The 21,371-nt window shown below is 40.5% G+C and overlaps 1 long non-coding RNA gene across 1 annotated transcript; it reads right to left on the bottom strand.

Annotated features, from left to right (window-relative positions):
* Positions 1-16,907: 16,907 nt before the first annotated feature.
* LOC147985675 (uncharacterized) lies at positions 16,908-18,118 on the bottom strand. Its single transcript, XR_015615137.1, has 3 exons — positions 18,047-18,118; positions 17,935-17,964; positions 16,908-17,558 (listed from the first exon to the last, which is right to left on the bottom strand). It is a non-coding gene; the product is annotated as an uncharacterized LOC147985675 (long non-coding RNA).
* Between the last annotated feature and the right edge of the window lie 3,253 nt (positions 18,119-21,371).

Below are 21,371 nucleotides of genomic sequence, written 5' to 3'. Positions count from 1 at the left end.
CTCCCAAAAAATGATTCCTCCCCCTGACATCTGGGGTACACCGTTTCGGAGGCTGACTTGTGGGCCTACTAAGTTGACGCGTACCAAGGGCTTTGTCAACTTAGTCGATATAAACGATTCTAGCTGCAGTGACCATACGATGTCCATCCAACGGCCGTCATGCTTCTTCAACCTCTGGTCTTCTTGCTCCAGCCGCCCAAACCAGCACCGACCGTGCCGCCTGCTCCTGCCTCCCGTGTCCGGGTATGCTGCCACCGCTGGCCATGCCATCCCTCTATACTCACGCACACCTCCTGTTATTCACCGGCGACGATAGCCTCACACCGCAGCCGAAGCAGTCAACCCACGTACTCCCCTCCGCGTGGGCATCCACTACCGCATCTTCCCCGGCTCCGTGTCATTCCCTTCCTAGGCCTCGCTGTCGCACACCACCTTGGTCATCTTGGCACGGCGTGGTCAACATGGTCAACGAAGGACAACCATCACAAGGGGACTTTAGCGGTGAGACTGACAGCTGGACCCACCAGCTACATCTTCGAATACAAGGAAGTGCCTCCTTATTACTCACAAAATAAAGAAGATTCCTCCTCCTGACAGTTGGGACCGGCCAGCTATATCTTCGCACGCAAGGAAGTGTGTCCTTATCCTCCCTGGCCACTGGGACCCACCCGGTCAAAGCGTATGTAGCGTTGTTTGTCTGATCATGAACGTGTATGTACATACTGGTCGATCGGTCTCTCTGCAAGTATGAACTATGGCCGAGTAAGTAGCGGCACTTGTCATTGTAGAGCACCCGACATAGCAGTTCACGCAGCCCCGTCTAAGTCCTGTACACATACGTACAGCCATAGGGCAAAAAATGCGGCCACGTACGTGCATACAGGCGGGGTCTCGAGCGCGTACTCGCGCATATATACGGACGGCCAGGGATTGTGTACATGGAGAGGCAATGGACGGCAGCAACAACGTCCTGTTCATCGGGCAGCGAACCGGTAGGTCGAAATGGAGAAACAGTTTCCTGTTCATCGGGAGGTAACCGACTTGGTTGGAATGCGTCCTGTTCAACGGGAGCCAACCGGCTTGGACGGAACAGCTGAATCAGGGTCTGGCGTAGCGCAGAACGGAGGAAACAGACTTCTGTTCGACCGACCATGGTCGAAACGGGATCATGTTCATCAGGAGGGATCTGACATACCGCAAAACGGAGGAAACAGACTTGTGTTCGAGTGCCTACGGTCGAAAAGGGGTCCTGTTGATCAGGAGGGGTGTGGCGTGCCGCAAAACGGAGGAAATGGACTTGTGTTGGAGTGCCTACGGTCGAAATGGGGTCCTGTTCATCCACCGTCTACTGCCTCGCTCCAGCCTCCACGGGCTACTGTTCATCCACCGTCGACCTCCTGTGGCCTCCACGGACTACTGTTCATCCACGACTACTGTTCATGCAGCCTCCACCGGCTGATGTTCATAGAGCCTCCACGGGGTCCTCTTCATCCACCCCCAACTGGCTGGGGTGCGGCGGACTCCTCGGGGTCCTGTTCATCCCGCGACAACGGCCAACTACCACGGGGTCCTATTCATCCACCCCCACCGAGAACTGTTCATCCATAGCCAACCAACCGGCTCGACTCACCACTTCTCGACTCGTTCTACGTATCGCACGCACGGTAGCAACGACCACTGTTCATCGAGAGGCAACCCAACACCGGCTGGCTATGTCTCGCACAGGGGCTCGATCGGCTTCAGTAAGCAGCAGCAGTGATAGATCACTCGAGTTCAGTTAGCAGTAGCAGCGATGGAATTGCTCGGGTGCAGTCAACAGCGAATGAATCACTCGGGTTCAGTTAACAACCAAGGGATCGATCGCTCGGGTTCAGTAACGTGCGATCTCTCTGGGTTCAGTTAGCCAACGCCTCGCTGATACGTCTCCAACGTATCTATAATTTTTGCTTGCTCCATGCTATATTATCTACTGTTTTGGACATTATTGGGCTTTATTATCCACTTTTATATTATTTTTGGGACTAACCTATTAACCGGAGGCCCAGCCCAGAATTGCTGTTTTTGCCTGTTTTAGGGTTTCGAAGAAAAGGAATATCAAACAGAGTCCAAACGGAATGAAACCTCCGGGAACGTGATTTTCTCACCGAATACAACTCAGGAGACTTGGACCCTACGTCAAGCCAACTAACAGGAGGCCACGAGGTAGGGGCGCGCCTGCTCCCCTCCCCCAGGCGCGCCCTCCACCCTCGTGGGCCCCCTGTTGCTCCACCGACGTACTTCTTCCTCCTATATACGTACCCCAAACGATCAGATACGGAGCCAAAACCCTAATTCCACCGCCGTAACTTTCTATATCCACGAGATCCCATCTTGGAGCCTGTTCCGGAGCTCCGTCGGAGGGGGCATTGATCACGGAGGGCTTCTACATCAACACCATAGCCCTTCCGATGAAGTGTGAGTAGTTTACTTTAGACCTATGGGTCCATAGTTAGTAGCTAGATGTCTTCTTCTCTCTTTTTGGATCTCAATACAATGTTCTCCCCCTCTCTTGTGGAGATCTATTCCATGTAATCTTCTTTTTGCGGTGTGTTTGTTGAGACCGATGAATTGTGGGTTTATGATCAAGTCTATCTATGAATAATATTTGAATCTTCTCTGAATTCTTTTATGTATGATTGGTTATCTTTGCAAGTCTCTTTGAATTATCAGTTTGGTCTGGCCTACTAGATTGATCTTTCTTGCAATGGGAGAAGTGCTTAGCTTTGGGTTCAATCTTGCGGTGTCCTTTCCCGGTGACAGTAAGGGCAGCAAGGCACGTATTGTATTATTGCCATCGAGGATAACAAGATGGGGTTTTCTTCATATTGCATGAGTCTATCCCTCTACATCATGTCATCTTGCTTAAGGCGTTACTCTATTTTTAACTTAATACTCTAGATGCATGCTGGATAGCGGTCGATGAGTGGAGTAATAGTAGTAGATGCAGGCAGGAGTCGGTCTACTTGTCTCGGACATGATGCCTATATACATGATCATACCTAGATATTCTCATAACTATGCTCAATTCTGTCAATTTCTCAACAGTAATTTGTTCACCCACCGTAGAATACTTATGCTCTCGAGAGAAGCCACTAGTGAAACCTATGGCCCCCGGGTCTATCTTTATCATATCAATCTCCTACTACTTAGTTATTTGCTTTGCTATTTACTTTGATTTTATTTTACTTTGCATCTTTATCATAAAAATAACAAAAAATTAGCTTATCATATCTATCAGATCTCACTCTCGTATGTGGCCCTATAGGGATTGACAACCCCTATTTGTGTTGGTTGCGAGGATTTATTTGTTTTGTGCAGGTGCGAGGGAGTCGCGCGTAGCCTCCTACTAGATTGATACCTTGGTTCTCAAAAACTGAGGGAAATACTTACGCTACTTTGCTGCATCATCCCTTCCTCTTCGGGGAAAACCAACGCAGTGCTAAAAGAGGTAGCAAGAAGGATTTCTGGCGCCGTTGCTGGGGAGGTCTACGCAAAAGTCAACATACCAAGTACCCATCACATACCCTTATCTCCCGCATTACATTATTTGCCATTTGCCTCTCGTTTTCCTCTCCCCCACTTCACCCTTGCCGTTTTATTCGCCCTCTCTCTATATCCTCCCTCTCCTTCTCTATTTGCCCCTTTTTGTCCGCTTGCTTTTTGTTTGCTTGTGTGTTAGTTTGCTTGTTTGTCGCGATGGCTCAAGATAATACTAAATTGTGTGACTTCACCAATACCAACAACAATGATTTTATTAGCACTCCGATTGCTCCTCTTACCGATGCCGAATCTTGTGAAATTAATACTACTTTCCGGAATCTTGTCATGAAAGATCCGTTCTCCTTCCTTCCTAGTGAAGATGCTGCTACCCATCTAAATAGCTTCGTTGATTTGTGTGACATGCAAAAGAAGAAAGATGTGGATAATGATATTGTTAAATTGAAGCTATTTCCTTTTTCGCTTAGAGATCGTGCTAAAGCTTAGTTTTCGTCTTTGCCTAAAAATAGTATTGATTCATGGAACAAGTGCAAAGATGCTTTTATCTCTAAGTATTTTCCTCCCGCTAAGATCATCTCTCTTAGAAACGATATTATGAATTTTAAGAAACTTGATCATGAACATGTTGCACAAGCTTGGGAGAGAATGAAATTAATGATACGTAATTGCCCTACTCATGGTTTAAATTTGTGGATGATTATATAAATGTTTTATGCCGGATTGAATTTTGCTTCTAGAAATCTTTTGGATTCGGCCGTGGGAGGCAATTTTATGGGAATCACCTTAGGAGAAGCTTCTAAATTCCTAGATAATATTATGGTTAATTATTCTCAATGGCATACTGAAAGATCTACTAATAAAGAGGTGCATGCGATAGAAGAAATTAATGTTTTGAGTGGAAAGATGGATGAGCTTATGAAATTATTTGCTAATAAGAGTGTTTCTTCTGATCCTAATGATATGCCCTTGTCTACTTTGATTGAGAATAATAATGAATCTATGGATGTGAATTTTGTTGGTAGGAACAATTTTGGTAACAACGCTTATAGAGGAAATTTCAATCCTAGGCCTTATCCTAGTAATCCCTCTAATAATTATGGTAATTCCTACAACAATTCCTATGGAAATTATAATAAGATGCCCTCTGATTTTGATTCTAATATTAAAGAATGTATTACTTCACAAAAGAATTTTAATGCTATGATTGAAGAAAAATTGCTTAAGATTGATGATTTGGCTAGGAACGTTGATAGAATTGCTCTTGATGTTGATTCTTTGAAACTTATATCTATTCCACCTAAGCATGATATCAATGAGTCTCTCAAATCCATGAGAATTTCCATTGATGAGTGCAAAGAAAGAACCGCTAGGATGCGTGCTAAGAAAGATGCCGTTATAAGAGTGTGTTCTTCTAGTTGCTATGAAAATAATGATGAAGATCTAAAAGTTATTGATGTGTCCCCTATTAAATCTTGTTTTGCAATATGAATCTTGATAATTATGGGACTGAATATGATCCACCTTTACCTAGAAGGCGTTCCAAGAATTCTGAATCTTTTGATCTTGATGCTAAATTTGATAAAAGTGGGATTGAAGAAATTAAAACCCTAGATGTTGCTAAACCCACTATTATGGACTTCAAGCAATTTAACTATGAAAATTGCTCTTTGATTGATTGTATTTCCTTGTTGCAATCCGTGCTAAATTCTGCTCGCGCTTATAGTCAAAATAAAGCGTTTACTAAACACATCGTTGATGCCTTGATGCAATCTTATGAAGAAAAACTTGAATTGGAAGTTTCTATACCTAGAAAACTTTATGATGAGTGGGAACCAACTATTAAAATTAAAATTAAATATCATGAATGCTATACTTTATGTGATTTGGGTGCTAGTGTTTCCACGATTCCAAAGACTTTGTGTGATTTGTTAGGTTTCCGTGATTTTGATGATTGCTCTCTATACTTGCACCTTGCGGATTCCACTATTAATAAACCTATGGGAAGAATTAATGATGTTCTTATTGTTGCAAATAGTAATTATGTGCCCGTAGATTTTATTGTTCTTGACATAGATTGCAATCCTTCATGTCCTATTATTCTTGGTAGACCTTTCCTTAGAACGATTGGTGCTATTATTGATATGAAGGAAGGAAATATTAGATTCCAATTTCCGTTAAGGAAAGGCATGGAACACTTTCCTAGAAATAAAATTATATTACCTTATGAATCTATTATGAGAGCCACTTATGGATTGCCTACCAAAGATGGCAATACCTAGATCTATTCTTGCTTGTTATGCCTAGCTAGGGGCGTTAAACGATAGCGCTTGTTGGGAGGCAACCCAATTTTATTTTTATTCCTTGCTTTTTGCTCCTGCTTAGTAATAAATAAATTATTTAGCCTCTGTTTTGGTTATGTTTTTTTGTGTTTAATTAGTGTTTGTGCCAAGTAGAACCGTTGGGAAGACTTGGGGAAAGTCTTGTTGAACTTGCTGTAAAAAACAGAAACTTTAGCGCTCACGAGAACTGCTGTCATTTTTATTTGGAAAGTGATATTTAATTAATTCTTTTTGCATATGATTAATAGATAAATTCCTCACGTCCAGTAACTTATTTTAGAATTTTTGGGTTCCAGATCTTGCGCTAGCTACAGATTACTACAGACTGTTCTGTTTTTGACAGATTCTGTGTTTGCGTGTGTTGTTTGCTTATTTTGATGAATCTATGGATAGTAAATTAGTTTATAAACCATAGAGAAGTTGGAATACAGTAGGTATAAGACACATATAAATAAATAATGAGTTCATTACAGTACCTTGAAGTGATCTTTTATTCTCTTTCGCTAACGGAGCTCACGAGATTTTGTACTTTAAGTTTTGTGTTGTGAAGTTTTCAAGTTTTGGGTAAAGATTTGATGGATTATGGAACAAGGAGTGGAAAGAGCCTAAGCTTGGGGATTCCCATGGCACCCCCAAGATGATCTAAGGACACCTAAAATCCAAAGCTTGGGGATGCCCCGAAAGGCATCCCCTCTTTCGTCTACTTCTATCGGTAACTTTACTTGGAGCTATATTTTTATTTACCACATGATATGTCTTTTGCTTGGAGCGTCTTGTATGATTTGAGTCTTTTCTTATTAGTTTACCACAATCATCCTTGCTGTACACACATTTTGAGAGAGCCATACATGATTTGGAATTTGTTAGAATACTCTATGTGCTTCGCTTATATCTTTTGAGTCATATAATTTTGCTCTAGTGCTTCACTTATATCTTTTAGAGCACGGTGGTGGAATTGTTTTATAGAAACTATTGATCTCTCATGCTTCACTTAGATTATTTTGAGAGTCTTAATAGCATGGTAATTTGCTTAAAATCCTAATATGCTTGGTATGCAAGATTAATAATAAAACTTTCTTATGAGTGTGTTGAATACTATGATAAGTTTGATACTTGATAATTGTTTTGAGATATGGAGATGGTGATATTAAAGTCATGCTAGTTGAGTAGTTGTGAATTTGAGAAATACTTGTGTTGAAGCTTGTGATTCCCATAGCATGCACCTATGGTGAACCATTATGTGATGAAGTCGGAGTATGATTTATTTATTGATTGTCTTCCTTATGAGTGGCGGCCGGGGACGAGCGATGGTCTTTTCCTACCAATCTACCCCCCTAGGAGCATGCGCGTAATACTTTGCTTTGATAACTTGTAGATTTTTGCAATAAGTATATGAGTTCTTTATGACTAATGTTGAGTCCATGGATTATACGCACTCTCACCCTTCCACCCTTGCTAGCCTCTCTAATACCGCACACCTTTCGCCGGTATCATAGACCCACCATATACCTTCCTCAAAACAGCCACCATACCTACCTATTATGGCATTCCCATAGCCATTCCGAGATATATTGCCATGCAACTTTCCACCGTTCCTTTATTATGACACGCTTCATCATTGTCATATTGCTTGCATGATCATGTAGTTGACATTGTATTTGTGGCAAAGCCACCGTTCATAATTCTTTCATACATGTCACTCATGCATCATTGCACATCCCGGTACACCGCCGGAGGCATTCATATAGAGTCATATCTTGTCCTAAGTATCGAGTTGTAATTCTTGAGTTGTAAGAAAATAAAAGTGTGATGATCATCATTATTAGAGCATTGTCCCAGTGAGTAAAGGATGATGGAGACTATGATTCCCCCACAAGACGGGATGAGACTCCGGACGGAAAATAACTAAAAGAGGCCAAAGAAGCCCAAATAAAAAAAAGAGAAAGAAAAGAGAAAAGGCCCAAATAAAAAAAATAAAAAAATAAAAAAAATGAGAGAAAAAGAGAGAAGGGACAATGTTACTATCCTTTTACCACACTTGTGCTTCAAAGTAGCACCATGATCTTCATAGTAGAGAGTCTCTCATGTTATCACTTTCATATACTAGTGAGAATCTTTCATTATAGAACTTGGCTTGTATATTCCAATGATGGGCTTCCTAAAAAATGCCCTAGGTCTTCATGAGCAAGCAAGTTGGATGCACACCCACTTAGTTTCTTTTTGAGCTTTCATATACTTATAGCTCTAGTGCATCCGTTGCATGGCAATCCCTACTCACTCACATTGATATCTATTGATGGGAATCCATAGCCCATTGATATGCCTAGTTGATGTGAGACTATCTTCCCCTTTTTGTCTTCTCCACAACCACCACTCTATTCCACCTATAGTGCTATATCCATGGCTCACGCTCATGTATTGCGTGAAGATTGAAAAAGTTTTGAGAATGTCAAAAGTATGAAACAATTGCTTGGCTTGTCATCGGGGTTGTGCATGATTTAAATATTTTGTGTGGTGAACATAGAGCATAGCCAGACTATATGATTTTGTAGGGATAACTTTCTTTAGCCATGTTATTTTAAGAAGACATAATTGCTTTGTTAGTATGCTTGAAGTATTATTATTTTCTATGTCAATATAAACTTTTGTCTTGAATCTTTCGGATCTAAATATTCATACCACAATTAAGTAAAATTACATTAAAATTATGCCAAGTAGCACTGCGCATCAAAAATTCTGTTTTTATCATTTACCTACTCGAGCACGAGCAGGAATTAAGCTTGGGGATCTTGATACGTCTCCAATGTATCTATAATTTTTGATTGCTCCATGCTATATTATCTACTGTTTTGGACATTATTGGGCTTTATTATCCACTTTTATATTATTTTTGGGACTAACCTATTAACCGGAGGCCCAGCCCAGAATTGCTGTTTTTTGCCTGTTTTAGGGGTTTGAAGAAAAGGAATATCAAACGGAGTCCAAACGGAATGAAACCTTCGGGAACGTGATTTTATCACCGAATACAACTCAGGAGACTTGGACCCTATGTCAAGTCAACTAACAGGAGGCCACGAGGTAGGGGGGCGCACCTGCCCCCCCCAGGCGCGCCCTCCACCCTCGTGGGCCCCCAGTTGCTCCACCGACGTACTTCTTCCTCCTCTATATACCCACGTACCCCCAAACGATCAGATACGGAGCCAAAACCCTAATTCCACCGCCATAACTTTCTGAATCCATGAGATCCCATCTTGGGGCCTGTTCCGGAGGGCTTCTACATCAACACCATAGCCGTTCCGATGAAGTGTGAGTAGTTTACTTCAGACCTACAGGTCCATAGTTAGTAGCTAGATGGCTTCTTCTCTCTTTTTGGATCTCAATAGAATGTTCTCCCCCTCTCTTGTGGAGATCTATTCCATGTAATCTTCTTTTTGCGGTGTGTTTGTTGAGACCGATGAATTGTGGGTTTATGATCAAGTCTATCTATGAATAATATTTGAATCTTCTTTGAATTCTTTTATGTATGATTGGTTATCTTTGCAAGTCTCTTCGAATTATCAGTTTGGTTTGGCCTACTAGATTGATCTTTCTTGCAATGGGAGAAGTGCTTAGCTTTGGGTTCAATCTTGCGGTGTCCTTTCCCGGTGACAGTAAGGGCAACAAGGCACGTATTGTATTGTTGCCATCAAGGATAACAAGATGGGGTTTTCTTCATATTGCATGAATCTATCGCTCTACATCATGTCATCTTGCTTAAGGCGTTACTCTATTTTTAACTTAATACTCTAGATGCATGCTGGATAGCGGTCGATGAGTGGAGTAATAGTAGTAGATGCAGGCAGGAGTCGGTCTACTTGTCTCGGATGTGATGCCTATATACATGATCATACCTAGATATTCTCATAACTATGCTCAATTCTGTCAATTGCTCAATAGTAATTTGTTCACCCACCGTAGAATACTTATGCTCTCGAGAGAAGCCACTAGTGAAACCTATGGACCTAGGTCTATCTTTATCATATCAATCTCCTACTACTTAGTTATTTGCTTTGCTATTTACTTTGCTTTTATTTTACTTTGCATCTTTATCATAAAAATACCAAAAATATTATCTTATCATATCTATCAGATCTCACTCTCGTAAGTGGCCCTATAGGGATTGACAACCCCTATTTGCATTGGTTGCGAGGATTTATTTGTTTTGTGCAGGTGCGAGGGACTCGCGCGTAGCCTCCTATTGGATTGATACCTTGGTTCTCAAAAACTGAGGGAAATACTTACGCTACTTTGCTGCATCATCCCTTCCTCTTTGGGGAAAACCAACGCAGTACTAAAAGAGGTAGCACTCGCACACACGCAAGTACCCGAGAGAAACACGCAAACTGCAGTGCATCGCTCGGCCCCGACAACCCACTGTAACCGTTAACTCCGCGATATTTTCCTCGCCCTCGCTTATACCATGATTTTTTCCGTCATGGACGGCCCAAAGAATGTCATGCAGCTGCATCTCCGGCCGGCCCAGGATGAAAAGCCCATTTTCTGTCATGATTTTTTGTCATGGAACTAGGATCCCACCACATCTATAATGATACCGGGTTTTGTCACAATTATCGTCATAAAGTGTCATAAGCATGACAGGAAAAAAATTCGTTCGGCCCAAAATGTCACGGATGTGTCTTTTTTTTGTAGTGTTCTTTACCTCTTTTCTTGTGGTGGAAATTTACTTTGGCATTTCTCGATGCCTCTCATTCCTATTATTGTTAGGCGCTCCTTCCTTTTCCTCTTTGTTTGCTAAATAACTTTAGGAAATAAAATAAAACATACATATGCATATATTCATATGATATAAGATGTCCATTGTGAGACATGAAAAGGAAGAAACGGGACCTAAGAGTAGTGGACATGGAAACATGATGAAATGCTAAAGCTCTCACAGTTCCTAGTGCAACACAGAAAGAGACGTCCATTGAGTTTTCTTCATGCCTCCCATGCCTAGTGTTCTTTGCTGCTCCTTGCTCTTTTTTTGGTTGCAGAACATGAAATAGATTCATAGTATAATACGGTTTGGTTGAAGTTCATTCACCCTACATAGTTAGATTTCAAATTTTGTTGTTAAACGACACACATGTTTAGTTCCATATTATTTTGGAAATTGGTTCTTATCATGTAAAAACAATCAATCTACTTTTCAGGTTAATGTATATGAAATATACATCTGTATATCTGAAAGAGAACATTTGTAGAAATATATACAAGTACATTTTTAGAGTAAACAAGATGATGCACAAAAATTAGAATAATGGTACAATAGTTCATTATGTTGAACTCATGCTGGAGACAAAATCACATCAATGACACACCACTATTGACCAATGTAGTTAAGAGTACGAGCAAAAATCAAAGTGCAAAACATGGTAATGTGCACAAAAAACATGTAACAATATATGCATTGCAGATTATTTTTATCATTAATTCCTAATGAGTTCACACGTGAGAGCGAACTAATGGAAAGCTAGCAACAAACAACCTTGAATGCAACAAGATATATCCGCATCTTCAAAAATGTAAACTCCAATGGATTTTGTACACTTGATCATAAAATGGTGTTGTTCTTTTCTATGTTGTTTCATTGTGTGGGATAAGGCTTATTTCCTGTCTCTTGAACCTTGCTGGCAATTTGCATATCAACCTGGTGATTTAGTACTTGGATGGATTGCGGCCAAGCTAGAAGGTTGAACTGAGAAGTACTTCATCGGGTGGTAGAAATACCATCCTCTCTTCAAGATGTTGTTCTTCCTTTATCTTCGAACCTTGTTATGAAAATACTATGTCTATAGTGAGTTTAGACAAAATATGTGATTACTATACCTTCATCTGTTTTCCACCTTAGGATCAAAGGTGATGGTTTCTTTGGAGATATGTTTTCCCTATATTTTCTCGTGATGTGAAGTTGTGTCATCCCTTATAATAAGGATACTAAATTAATTAAGGCAAAATAGGAATATAGACATTTTAACTTGATAAAAATACTAAATAAATTCTGGTTTTTATGATACGAGTGATGTCTTATCATGTGTTAATCACATTCTGTCATCTCTAATAGTGTGGCTCATGTCTAAAGTACCTTATGTTGCAATTTATTATCACTTCGGTGGTTCTTTTCCACCGTTGTGTATTTTTTCCAAGCTTATGTAAGAGCATCTAATTTTTCCAATTTCATATTATTTATTTGATCATAACTTATTATTCTGACATATTTTGACATTATAAATGCAGGTATATGCAAATATTATTCTAAAATAAGGTTGGTATTGATATTATGTACCAGTTTCAGATACGGGTAATTACAGTAAGTAGAAGAGATCTCTACGCAAGTGCCTGAAATTAAGAGCTGAGGACCATAGTATTGGTTTAGTGAATATGTGACCCCATTATCATTGACAATAGAATGGTGCCCACATGCACCGGGTTTCTTCATTGATTTATCCTTCAAGGTCTTGGATATGCTGCACCACAAATTATTTATTTCTCAAAGCTGAAACACGTTGTCCAGCATGTCAAGCTTGTTGTACGAGAGTTTTTGTTTAGTTACATTTGCAGGCAATAAAAGTAAGCCGGGAAAAGGAAGAAAGAGAGAGCACAAGAGCACTGGGAATGGGAACATGGAGGAAAGACCTTCTTTTTTGTTTGCACATCTAGTGTTGGGGGCAAATATATTAGATGGATAATTTCCTGATGCCTCCCATTCCTACCGTTCTTGTGCACTCCTTCCTATTTCTTTTGGCTTATGGGATAGCTCTGATTGAGAAACCATATACATAAATCCACATTTTAAATAACATTTGACCATGAAGGCGAGCCTGAAAGAGGAAGAATAGATGGTCTTAGAGTAGAGGGAATGGGAACATGGAGGAAACCCTAATTTGCTCGGTTTTCACCTCTAGTATCGGAGGTTAGAACTGAGTGTGGTGTTTTCCGATGCGTACCATACCTATTATTCTAAGGCACTCGTTCCTCTTTCTTTTTTGGCTTGTTCATTTGCTTTAGCTCAGAAATCAACTATATGTTTGCAGATATTTGATGAGAAATCTCAAAAGCGATCTAGAAAGAGGAAGAAAGATAGGGCGTAAGAGCAGTGTGAATGAGAACGTAGAGGAACGCTAACTTTACTAGTTCTTTACGTCTTTTTTGTGGTGGAAATTTAGTTTGGCATTTCCTGATGCCTCTCGTTCCTATTATGCTTAGGCAGTCCTTCCTTTTCCTCTTTGTTTGCTAAATAACTTTAGGAAATAAAAGAAAACATACATATGCATATAATTATATGATATAAGAGGTCCATTGTGAGACATGAGAAATGGGACTTAAGAGTAGTGGACATGGAAAAATGACGGAATGCTAAAGCTCTGTCAGTTCCTAGTGCAACGCAGAAAGAGGCATCCATTGAGTTTTCTTCATGCCTCCCATGCCTATTGTTCTTTGCTGCTCCTTGCTCTTTTTTTGGTTATAGAACATGAAACAGATTCATAGATTAAGATGATTAGGTTGAAGTTCATTCACCCTACATAGTCAGATTTCAAATTTTGTTGTTAAAGGGCACACATGTTAAGTTCCATATTGTTTTGGAAATTGGTTCTTATCATGTAAAAACAATCAATCTACCTTTTAGGTTAATGTATATGAAATATACATCTCTATCTGAAAGAGAGCCTTTGTAGAAATATATACAAGCACATTTTTAGAGTAAACAAGAAGAGGCATAAAAATTTAACACATAGAATAATGGTACAGTAGTTCATTATGTTGAACTCATGGTGGAGACTAAATCACATCAATGACACACCACTATTGACCAATGTAGTTAAGAGTACGAGCAAAAATCAAAGTGCAAAACATGGTAATGTGCACACAAAACATGTAACAATATATGCATTGCAGATTGTTTTTATCATCAATTCCTAATGAGTTCACATGTGAGAGCGAACTAAAGGAAAGCTAGCAACAAACAACCTTGAATGCAACAAGATATATCCGCATCTTCAAAAGTTGTAAACTCCAATGGATTTTGTACACTTGATCATAAAATGGTGTTGTTCTTTTGTATGTTGTTTCATTGTGCGGGATAAGGCTTATTTCTCGTCTCTCGAACCTTCTTGGCAATTCACATATCAACCTGGTGATTTAATACTTGGACGGATTGTGTCCAAGCTAGAAGGTTGAACTGAGAAGTACTTCGTCAGGTGGAAGAAATACCATCCTCTCTTCGAGAATTTTTTCTTCCTTTATCCTCGAACCTTGTTATGAAAATACTATGTGTATAGTGAGTTTCGACAAAATATGTGATTACTATACCTGCATGTGTTTTCCACCTTGGATCAAAGGTGATGGTTTCTTTGGAGATATGTTTCCCCTGTATTTTCTGGTGAAGTGAAGTTGCGTACATCCCATAGAATCTAGATACTAAAATACTTAAAGAAGAATAGGAATATACATATTTTATCTTGATAAAAATACTAAATAAATTCTCGTTTTTATGATATGAGTGATGTCTTATCACGTGTTAATCACATTCTGTCATCTTTAATAGTGCGGCTCATGTCTGAAATACCTTATGTTCCAATTTATTATCTCTTCGGTAGTTCTTTTCCACTGTTGTGTATTTTTTCCAAGCTTACATAGGAGGGTCTATTTTTTCAATTTCATATTATTTATTTGATCATAACTTATTATTCTAACATATTTTGACATTATAAATGAGGTATATGTAGATATTAATCTAAAATAAGGTTGGTATTGATATTATGTACCAGTTTCGGATCTCGGTAATAATAGTAAGTCGAAGAGATCTCTACGTGAGTGCCCAAAATTAAGAGCTAAGGACCATAGTATAGGGTTGGTGAATATGTGGCCCCATTATCATTGACTATAGAATGGTGCCCACCTGCACCAGGTGTCTTCATTGCTTTATCCTTCAATGTCTTGGATATGTTGCACCACCCATTATTTATATTTCAAATCTGAAACACGTTGTCCAGCATATCAAGCTTGTTGTAAGAGAGTTTTTGTTTAGTTACATTTGTAGGCACTAAAAGTAAGCCGGGAAGAGGAAGAAAAAGAGAGCTCAAGAGCACTGGGAATGGGAACATGGAGGAAAGACCCTCTTTTTTATTTGCACCTCTAGTGTTGGGGGTGCAGATATTTCAGATGGATCCTTTCCGGATGCCTCCCATTCCTCGCGTTCTTGTGCACTCCTTCCTCTTCCTTTTGGATTATGGGATAACACTGATGGAGAAACCATATACATGCATCCACATGTTTAGATAACATGAGACCATGAAGGCGAGCCTGAAAGAGGAAGAATAGATGGTCTTAGAGTAGTGGGAATGGGAACATGGAGGAAACCCTAACTTACTCGGTTTTCACCTCTAGTATCGGAGGTTAGAACTGAGTGTGGTGTTTTCCGATGCCTCCCATTCCTATTATTCTAAGGCACTCGTTCCTCTTTATTTTTTGGCTTGTTCATTCGCTTTAGCTCAGAAATCAACTATATGTTTGCACATATTCCATGAGAAATCTCAAAAGCGAGCTAGGAAGAGAAAGAAAGAGAGGGCGTAAGAGCAGTGGGAAAGAGAACATAGAGGCACTACAAAAAAATACACTTCCGTGATGATACGTGTTTGTCACAGTAGGTCGCGTTTTCTGTCATGCATGTACATCCATGACGATTTTATGAAAGAATCAAGATAGTCATACCTGTGCTGTCGTAGAAGTGTTCCATGACATTACCAAAATTATCATCACGGAAGTGTCCACTTCCATGACGATAAATCGCGTGTCACTGAAGTGCTTTCATCAAGGGTGATCTACACGTGGCATCCATCGTAACGGAACGCCGTTAAGCTATCGGGTCGGGTTTTGATCCGATAACCCGTTAACAGCCCCGACCAATGAGGATTTTCCACATGTAAAATCATCATTGGCTGGAGGAAACACGTGCCGGCTCATCGCTGGGACAGATGTCATCCACTCATTGGACAGAAGGCGCCTATGATACGTTGACACGTGGCACGGCCTAACAGAGGCCCATTCCTGTGAAAAGGTCGGCCCGTTTGACTTGGTCAAAAGGTGGTGGGCCGGCACGTGGAAAGCCTGTTAACGGCCTGTTCACATATAGCCCATTTACAGCCCGCTAACCCAAGGCCCGTTACGCCCTATTCGAATTAGGCCCAGTAGCGTCATCTGGGCCATCCAATATGATTCCAGCCCGTTTTCACTTCTGGCCCATGTATGGCCCATGACGTCTTTTGGCCCATATGAGGCCCTATGTAACTCTTGGCCTATTAACGGCCCGTGGTGAAACTGGCCCGTAATGAACAGTGTATCACTTTACACCCATTAACGGCCCGTGGTGAAACTGGCCCGTAAAGAACAGTGTATCACTTTATACCCATTAACGGTCCGTTATTCCGTTGGGCCGTTTCCAGCCCATGTTATCTTTCGGCCTTCTCAGAGCCCATTTATTCTTGGGCTATTTTCCAGCATTATTTTACTTATGGCCCGTTACTGTCATTTTCTGCTTGTGGGCCAAATTCAGCCCGTGGTTACAGTCGGCCCGTTTGTGGTCTATTAATACGTTGGGCCATTTTCATAGCGTCATCAAATACGGCCTATTAACGATGGCCCGTTATGGTCGGCCCATGAACGGACGATTCCAACTCTAGCCCGTTTACGGCCAGAATGCGGTCTGTTTGGCCCATGTTTGGCCAATCGATCATACGTCCCCTATAAGGCCCATTGATGATACGGCCCGTAGAAGGCCCATTGTTTCTACGGCCCGTAGAATGCCCATTATTTCTATGGCTCGTATAAGGCCCACTGTTTCTACGGCCCGTAGAAGGCCCACTGTTTATACGGTCTGTAGAAGGCCCACTATTTCTACGGCCCGTAGGAGGCCCAATGTCACTACAGTAAATATTAGCCCATGGTTATTGTGGCCTAGTTTTAAAAAATAGGTTATTGCAGCCACTAGCAAACCACAGAAAAAGAACTGCACTGACTACAAGCAAACAAATAAACAAGACAACAAGGAAATAAATAAGCAAGCAACTTACACTAGGCTATCACGGCTATTACACATATTACATCCACTGGGCATCAAAGTTCGCCACCAGTGCAAATATAGGGAACACAACAGCATATAAACGCCGCAGCAAAACAAGTCCAGAACTGAAACCACTTCAGAAGAGCTGAAGAAACAATATCCTGGGTACCCATAATGCTGGCAAGATGCTTAGCAAGCTTATTAACTTTCTCTTGTTTGGCACTTAAGTCCTCCAGCGCTTGCTGTTGCACCAGAAAGTATGCATCTGAATTCTGTAGGGACTTCCTCAGTCCTTCGGCTTCCTGTCGCATAACATCTGATCGATGTCTTTCAACTTGAAGTTGAGACTCAAGAAGTCGAACTGATTCAGGCAACGAGTTCGAAGAGCTGGTGCCAGCAGTGGTAGCCAGTAACTCGAACACTACATCAAGACAGGACTTTGGGGTTGTCTCAGTGTCTTCCATATAGTTTTTATCAGCTTTCTTGGAGACCAATAGGGATGTCTCACTATCTTGAACCTTATCTGCATTACTTCCTTTACCATTGCATAACAAGGTACTCTTCTCCAATATTTTATCCGCGTTCTGAAAGAGAAACAAACAAACACATCTCAGGTTTACAATGTAGTATATGAAACTCATTTTGGTAAACCAGTTCAGTAGTAAGGTGGACAGGATAATAGCATGAAACAAACATATATCTATGTAGTATGGTCACTGTATGGTCTATATCATTCTAGTTTATGTTGCCAAATCAAGATAGATACAGTTCGAATCATATCTATTTAAGACAAAGCAGCATAGACAGAATATAAGTGTGGGAAACTACACAACAATAACAACACTTGTAATGTGCATGGCATGAGAACATAATTGTTTATTCAATTGAAACTTAAATCAACATAGAGCAAGTTACAACAGCAAACAGCCAAACACATTGAAGAAACAGTTTAAAACATACCTGTTGCGCCATTGGAGTTTCAATTGCATCCTTCAAATTTGAAATTAGTTGGTATCAGTAAATATAGTGATGCAAGAGCAAAGTAGTATGAACCATAGCTACGGAACCTGACCTGAGAACAATTCTTCTTCTGCTTTAAGCGTTGACTTCGGGTTCGGAGTGGTGGTACTCGTGATTTGGGCACTGTAGTTGCCTTACTAAATGCTCGTGTTTGGGTGCTCTGTGGTGGAGACGGTGCTGTGTCAATGGGAACTGGGTGTCTATCTGCTGGGGTTGGGGTTAGAAGGGGTGTAGCTAGTTCTCTGTCCAACTGGATAGGGGTACAATCTGCATGAGTGTGGGTTATGTGTGGTGGGGCTGGTTCTTGGGCAAGTACAACCGTGGTTCTATCTGCATCGACAGGTAGCACAATCTTTTCTGAAGACCGTGTTTTTACTCCCACAGATACTGCCATCACTCCCTCCAATTGAAATGGCTGATAAACAAGAAAAGTAATTGAATGTACATACATTGTAAGATAGACAGGTGCAATGGATAGTAGGGAAGAAAACAGGGCATGAAATAATTCACATTTATGTTGTCTAAGCAAACAGAATAGCAGGACATAATTTCACATATATGATGGCTAATTAAACAGGATAGCATGACACAATTTCACATGTATGATGGCTAACTAAACATGATAGAATGACATACTTCAAAATATGATGACTATGTAAACAGGATGAGATGATATAACTATACGATGTGTCTATTAAAGTGGTTGGCATGCCATAAATCACAAACATGTCATCGATGGAAACATGATGGCATGATATAATTCACGGATAAAATGACATAATTTAAAATATGATGACTATGTAAACAGGATGAGATGATATAACTATAATATGTCTTTAGAAAATGGGTTGGCATGCCATAATTCAGATACATGCTATCTATGTAAACATCATGGCATGACATAATTCAAATATATGGTTTATATACTAAGGAAGTGAGCAGAGGGCAATCACATATATGATGTGTCAACTAAGGAGATGGCATTCAATATTGTGTATATGATGTAAAAACTAAGCATTGCAATACAACATATGAATTATATGAGTAATATAACCCTGCCAAGTTTGAGCATACACCTCAGGGGGATAATAGGACTGGTCATCTGCCTCTGAATCCTCCTCTGAAGAGTTATCTGTAAGCAGCAAGATATCTGCTTCAGTAGGTAGCATTGTCTGCTCTGAAGACCTTGTTTTCACTCCAGATTTCTCCATCACCAATTCAAATGGCTGATGCACAGGAAGAGCAGTTCAATATACAAACATTGTCGACAAAAGCAATGAGGAATACAAAAAAAGGACGGCATGATATAATTCACATATATGACGCTTGCCTAAACAGCATGGCATTGCATAATTCACATACATAATGCCTTGCAACAAGATAACATTGCATAATTCACATATATAATGTCTTGCAACAAGATGGCATTGCATAATTCACATATATGGTAATTAGACACTAAATCGGTGGCATTCACACAAAGCATGTCTAAACTAAGCAAATGACATAGCAATGCAAGATACCATACGCACGATATGAGCAACATAACCCTGCCAAGTTAGGGCATGCACCTCGGGGGGGGGGGGGTATATGCCTAGTCATCTGTCTCTGAATCCTCCTCTGAGGAGCTATCGGTAACCAGCAAGACATGCACTTCGTCAAATAGCATTGTTTGCTCTCAAGACCTTGTTTCCACTCCAGATTTTTCCATGACCGTGCCGAATGGCTGATGCACAGGAAGAGTAATTGAATGTATTAAAATTGTTGACAAATTTAACACATAATAAAAAATTGATGGCATGATATAATTCACATATAAGATGACTGGCTAACCAGGGTGGCATTCCAAAATTCACATATATGATGCCTGGCTAGACAAGATGGCATTGCATGATTCAAATATACGATAAAGAAACTAAATAGATGGCATTGACACAAAGCATGTCTAAACTAAGCAGATGAAATCTTTAATGTATATAGTAAGCAATGCAAGGCACCATATGCATGATATTACCAACATCAGCATGCCAAGTTAGAGCGAAGACCTCATGGGGTAAATAGGAGTGGTCTTCTCCTTCTGAATCCCCCTTAGAATAGTTATCTTCCTCTTGATTACGATCCGAAATGGGTGGAGGGGGTCTGCCTTTGCGCCCACCATGGAACGACATCTACATGAAATTTTATTGCCACGCAAGGCTCGTCTCTTTTGCTCTACATGATCAGTTCCATTGTGTACAATAACTGGCATGCATAGGAATAAAACATAGTGAGATTATGTAAGGAGTGCATGCACAAATCTAGAGTGATTGTAGCAAACTGTGGATAGACCCAAAACCAATGATAGCAGGCAGATAATAGCTTTAGTTAAAAAATACAGATAATGGCTCCTTTAATGTTTGTTTGCACCCAACATGAAACTCATAGTAGACACCGGAGATTAACCAGATAGTAGACAGATAGTACTGATTGCTGCCCCAATATGTACCCCACAACCATTTAAAAACTCAAGTTTCAGCATTAGTTTGGACCTGACTCGGAGTCTAATAGGTGAACACGACGATAATGTAGCGTGTCATCATATTAAGCGACACATAACGTAAGCAGACACGGAGGAGTGCGACCTCTCTTGCGGACCAGTGTAGTCCTCAAGGTCATCTGCTCAGTTGATGATGGTAATGCAGTTGCCGAGGCTGCCGGCGGCGGGGAAGAAGATCTGAGGCGGCGAAAGACAGTCTGGAGAGCGGATCCCTGCTGTGGTGAACCCTTCCATCATTGGAGCAGCTGAGCTGGGGTGGAACACAGCGCCGCAGGAGCAGGACAAACCACACAAGGTTTTCTTTGACACATATCTGTAACAGAAGTAATTGAGTAAGGGCTTGTTTGAATTTGAGGATTCTAACAATGCAAGGATAGGAAATAGACAGGAATAGGATAGGAATGCACGTGCAAAATAGAGAATTTAAAAACACAGGATTTCTGTCAATCTGGGTGTTTGATTCACAACAATTAGAAGATCACAGGATGCAAAAAAGCATGGTGAGATTAAGTCAAACCACAAGAAAATGTACGGTTATATTGCTATTATGCTACTATCTCTTAGTCTTGTGCTTGATGAATAGGAATATGAAAAGGAGGAGAAATGGAAATTAGAATTCCTATGGTTTTTCTTTCAAGGAGAGACTAAAGGAACAAATCCTACAGTTTTCCTTTGCTCCATTCCTTTGCACCAAATTCATGAAAAGTAGTACCATAGGAAACTTTCCAATCCTGATGTTTTTCATTCACTTTTCCTTTCAAGCACTGGTGATTCTAGTAAGCAGGCTTGAGCAAGGAAAATCCTACACTGAAAAAATGTTTTTGTGCTACTTCTATTACTT

The sequence above is a fragment of the Triticum urartu genome, chromosome 2A, assembly GCF_056163025.1.
Source record: "Triticum urartu cultivar PI428250 chromosome 2A, HENAU_Tu73, whole genome shotgun sequence".
NCBI lineage: Eukaryota > Viridiplantae > Streptophyta > Magnoliopsida > Poales > Poaceae > Triticum > Triticum urartu.
The sequence above is the reverse complement of the archived record's forward strand: the minus strand, read 5'-3'. Positions and strand labels throughout refer to the sequence as shown.